Source organism: Larimichthys crocea, chromosome VI, assembly GCF_000972845.2.
Source record: "Larimichthys crocea isolate SSNF chromosome VI, L_crocea_2.0, whole genome shotgun sequence".
Taxonomy (NCBI): domain Eukaryota; kingdom Metazoa; phylum Chordata; class Actinopteri; family Sciaenidae; genus Larimichthys; species Larimichthys crocea.
Genome location: NC_040016.1, coordinates 2321656 through 2327455, shown reverse-complemented (window position 1 = coordinate 2327455; position 5800 = coordinate 2321656).

Genomic DNA, 5800 nt, shown 5'->3' with positions numbered 1-5800 from the left:
GAGAGAGAGAGAGAGAGAGAGAGAGAGAGAGAGAGGGTGAAGGGAGGGGGGGCGGCAGGAGAGGTGGGGGTGGGGTGGTTAAAAGGAGGAGGGGTGACCGAGGAAACACACACACACACACACACACACACACATGCATACACGCTCAGAGAGAGAGGCTCCGCCTCCACCTCGTTTTCCCGTAGCCTACCCCGGCCTCGGACCTCCCTCCCTCCCTGCCTGCCTGCTGCACGTTGCTTGCCTCCAGTGGCGCTCTCTCTCTGTCGTGTTTCCCCGCCGTTCTTGTCATTGGTTGATCACAACAGTATGGCCCATTAAAGCGTTTTGATAGCTGGATGATGTGGAAGTATTACTGAAGGGAGATGTCTTCCTGTAGAGGTCAGGTTAGGTCTCAGGTGAAATAAGGCATCTGTAACCAGGATACCTGCTCCCAGCCTGTTTAACCAGATTACATAAAACAGCCGGTCTGAATGGAGTTTTAGGTTGCATAGAGGTCATTGAAGTTCACTTTTCCATGTTATGTTATGTTATGTTATGTTATGTTATGTTATGTTATGTTATGTGAGATGCCATAATATGCTTCTGTAAGTGTTACATGTTACATGTTACGAGATGTGATGTGATTCCATTTTATGTAATGTGACATGTAACTGTATGATGTAATATGAAGCAATGTGATCTTATGTGTGTGTTTATGTGATATTCTTGTAAATGATGTGAGTCGTGATTTCATATTATGTGAGCTTACGTGATGTAATGTGATCTTATCTGATCTAATATGATATAATGTGGTTTGATTTTATATATGTTCTTTTATCATGTTATGTGATCTTAAACGTGATTTAATACGATGTAATGTGATGTGTTTATGTATGATGTAATAAGAAGCAATGTGATCTTATATGACACGATGTGATTTTGTGTTCTTATCTGATGTAATGTATCATGAAGTGAATGTATATGATGTGATATGTGATCTTATATATGTTGTGATGTGTCGTATCACGTGAAGTCATACAAGTATGATGTTATGTTATGTGATATGATATGGATCTTATGTGATGTGATATGATCCTTATGTATCATGTACTATCACGTGATAGTATGCATATTTATTACCATTGCTCAGTCCAACTCTCACTGCACCTTTTGTCAGATCCACCTGTTATTTACCATGTGTTTTCTTTTAGTCATCATCAACATAAACAACACCACATCCGCAAAAACCTAAATCAACCCTCTCCATCTATCAATCATTTTTGTCTGGTCCACCTGTTCCTGTTGACCAGCTCTCATCCCTAATCCATCACATCCAAAACAGCTGTGGTCACCACTCGACATACTTCATCCATTTCTTGCCCAATCATAGTTCAACCCTCATCTAAACCTGATCTTACTCACTCCCTCTTTCTCTGGCTCTTTCAACCCACGTGACAGGCCGTCCTAACCAGCTAAGTGGAAGATTAGCAGCATTACCTCTAAGTCAGCCAGGGCAAAACCTGGTCAGCTGAGAAGTTTCATCACATACCTCTAACAAAAGTGTTCACTTGCTTTATTCATCAGACTTTGATACTTAGGAAAATCAAAATCTCAAAGCATACACATAACAGTCAAAAGTCTAAATATCTTAGACTAATGAAACAATGGATGTTTTTTGGGGGGGTCCAGATGAAACGTAACAAGCTGTGAATTTTATTTTTCTGTTGTTTGGATACTGTAATCTGATTAGCACAGAATAGCCTTTCAAATTAAACAATTGTGTGTGTGTGTGTGTGTGTGTGTGTGTGTGTGTGAAAAAACTAAGTAATACTGATTCCCTCTGCACCTGACTAAAGGTTTTTGGTACTGATGAGTTAACATTCCCAGCACCACATGATGAATCCGGGCATGTGCTGGTTCTGAGACGGGCCGCAGGGTGTTTGTGTGTGTATGGCAGTAGAGGGGGGAGAGTCAGTGAGGGAAGGCAGATCAGGGGGAGGGTGTGACTGTGGCCTGGTGGACCATAGCGAGAGAACAGTATGTAGGACAAGGCTTTGCACTAGCTAACCTATCCTGGCTAGAGCCATGGTTGGGCGTGCTGAATTTCTGCATGCATGATCAATGGCACTGAATAAAAAAGAGAGGAGAAAGAGAGCGGCGTGGGGGAGGGGACCTGAACAAGTTGGAGTGATGGGAAAAGATATGAATAGAATAAAGCAAAAACACCGGTGATTATAATACAAAAGTAAGTTGATTTTGTGAGTGTTCATTTAAAGTAAACAAGTGAAGAGGACAATTGAAGAGGCAGAGACGTCTAGTTTTTGAGCAACTTTGCCAACAGATTTTCAGATTTAAAATCTGGTACAGCATGTCTAAAAGCAAAATGTGTGTCTGTGTGTGAGACACAGAGAGAGAGAGAGGTCTTCGGTGAACTCACATTGCACTTTTTTAAATTTCTGCCTTTGCTCTATCCCATCTCCCTCCCTCTCTCTTGTTGTCACTCTGCCACCTCAAAACACTGTGTTAGTTTGTCCTTTCCAAGTCTTCATCGCTTTTGTTTCTTTGACCACAGCTGACCCTGAGTGGGAACCCATTGTGTGTGAGCAACCTTTGACCTGCCAGGGCCTGGGACCTGCTCTCTACCACCCTCGAGGCAGTTTAAAAGAAGGTTTAGAAGGGGATTTAAGAGAAAAGAGTTAGAAAGGCAACTTTTGGCCTTCTGAAAAGCTAGGAGCTGTGTCTGTGTCGACTGTGTGCTTCAGCAGAAACTATCATTTGCATGCAATGCAAAATGTAAACCAGCAACAAGTAGTTCCAGGAAGATCTCATTGAATGGAATGCAGACAATACATAACGAAAAAGGATATAAATGGAATGTTTGTCAATGGATAAAGACTAACAGAACAAGCAAAAAAAGTCTTTTAAAGCGGAAGCCAGGAGGCCATTTTAAAGAGCTCCAATTGCTGTGGGTGTTTTTTCCACCTGGCAGGTGGCGAGCCAAAAAAATCATTACATGAGAGAGGAGAAGGGAGGAAACAAGCACACCTGTGGTTGCGCCAGGAGCCCCACCTCCGTTCTCCGATCACAATCCCTCCATCCCCCAGGGGAAGGTGTGGCAAAGGGAGAGAGACAAAGGGAGGAGAGAAAGGGAGAGGAAGGAAGAGATTGTGGGGGAGATTTACAGGCCTCTTCAACAGTTGACTGAGGTTTGAGTTAACCTTTTATTAATCGTACGCACACAAAACAAACTGGACTGATGGAGTTAGAAGGCTCCGAGAGGCTTCCAAAGGCTTCCTGCGAGCGCAAACAGACCACAACCTATTTACTATGATGACACAGGACTATTTCTGTCTGTCGGCTGTATGAGCGTAAGCAGCAGCAGCAGCAGTGGAGATCTACAGTGTAATACCACACAGACGGTTGGGCGGACAAACACGGAAACACACACACGCGTAGAAAGCCGCACAAAGGCTTCTGGTTGCAAATCAGCAGAGACCTAACACTTAAAGACAGATTGTCAATACTGCACTTGCCACCATGGAAATTGGTATGGGAATCACAGTTTGTTAAAGGGCTGTCTATCCATCACTGCTGTACTGAGTGCATTATTAACTCCCAGATAACTAATTATCTGTTATCTGTTCTCACATCTCCAAAGCTTTGCATGCCATGACATTAAATTACAGCATCCATTTAATCCAAAATGAGATGTTCATTTAAAAGTGACACGCACATTTTTCTTGGAGTGTTTTAAAAGGTAGCAGTGATCACAAATGAGCTTTTTTGTACTTCTAAACTGATGCGTCATATTTACACTCCATGGCTGCTGGTTTACGTCTGCCCTGACCTTTTTTCAGGGGTGAGATGATGTCAGTAAGCAATTGCTGGAAATGACATCATGACAAATACAGATGGAGTCACGATCATCTTTGAGACCGTCGTCGTGCCGACCTAAAGGAGAGGGGCTGTGCCATGACTCATCATGTCTTTGTTGTACGATGTGCTGCGGGTAATGTAGTGTTAAAACGTGAGGGATTTCACACCAGGGCCTTGGAGCAGGATGGAAACATAGTAAGAAAAAAAAGGAAAGAAAGGGAGAGTGAGACAGAGTAAGAAAGGAAAGAGAGGATGACGAAGTGTGTATGTGTGTGAGAGAGAGAGAGTGGATGGGTTTTTTTAAGTAGGGGTGGTCCAAGAGAGAGATTTTTGTTGATAGCAAGAAATCCACACCACCTCTCTCCAAAGTATCTTAGACGCTCTCACACACGCAAACACTCTCACACACACACACGCACGAATGAGTGGAGTTGCACTGCGTCCGTGTATCTCTTTTAATCCTTTTTCCACTCCCCCCTCCATTTCTTTTCACAGGACCTATCAACGCCATTCCTAGCTGCTATTTATAGGAGACCACTGTCTCCCCTGTCCCCCTGCCTGAGTGCAGACCTGTGTGTGTGTGTGAGAGAGAGTGAGTGCGTGTGTGTTCCAGGGGAACCTCAGTAAACCAGTGCTTCACACTCCTAATCTCAATGTGGTGTGATTCACCGAACAGGATATATGGGAAAGCCTGTTACAAAGATAGGTGTGTGTATGTGTGTGTGTGTGTGAGTATGTAAGGGGGAGGGGGGAGAATGAGACTGATTTATCCCACCTGTCCAGTTGTTTCCGGTGCGTGCGTGTTGATGCACGACTGACTGCTGAAATGTATTCCACGAAGGCCTGGGAACACACAAATCATCCCTGGAAAGTTGGAAAGTGTGTGTATTTATTGCTGTGGGGTGTGTCTATGCACATGCATAATGCTAATTGTCAACTGGATACATTGAGATTTGTATGATACCAACATGTGGTTCAGGACGGTACAGCTGCTTTACTTGCATGCTGCAGTGTGCAGGCCCTACAGCCTGATGGAAGGTTGTGGACATTGATTTATGAGCTCACGAGCTGATGAGCGCCCTGCTTTTGCGCTCTAATCAGCAACGGACACATTAGATCTTCACACCATTAGGTTTTATGTGTTTTAAAGGGATATTTCACTATTTAGGAAAAACTGTGTGTGGAATTATGGATGTTTTTTTGAGCTTTTTGATGATACAGTGTATATACTGAACTTACATTTGTCTGGCGATCACAAACATGACTCCAAATAATTGCTAATGTTGGTCACCTACCGACCTAGATGTGTAAATAGACCTTTCTACTGTAATTCTACTGCTCCTTTGACCACTTCCTGTTTGCAGGGCCTCACCACAGGTGAAAAAAAAAAAAAGAATTCCCCCCAAATATTTTAACATTATTGTAAACGTCGCCAGGGTGTATTCTGTGTGGCCAATGATCTCAAAGCCCCTATCTGATGTAACCATGCAATTCAATTTTATGGTAATTAAATCAACAATGTAACAAAGAAAAGCTTTCTTAAGGGTGTATTGGTAAAGAGGAAGCGATAACATGACTGCATACAACTGAATGTGTCAGTGAGAGCATCAACATGTATAGGGAGACTGAACCGGGGTAAGCAGAAAGGATTTATACAAGGAAAGTAAAAACAAAACAAATGAAGAGGCAAACAGGAAAGAGTAAATAATAAGCAGACGGTGTATGTATTCTTATATAATTCAGCGTATGTTTCTGTGTCTGTATGTGTGTGTGTGTGCAGCTGTGCACTGACAGAGTGAGGGGAGGAGAGAGCAGAGGGGGTCCATTGTGGGTCTTTGTGTGGCTCAGATTGTCCTCTTCTCTGGGAAAGTGGAAACTCAACACTCCTCTCCAGAGGTCTGGTTACCAGGTGAGAGAGGAGTAAAGAAAAGGGAAAAACAGAGCA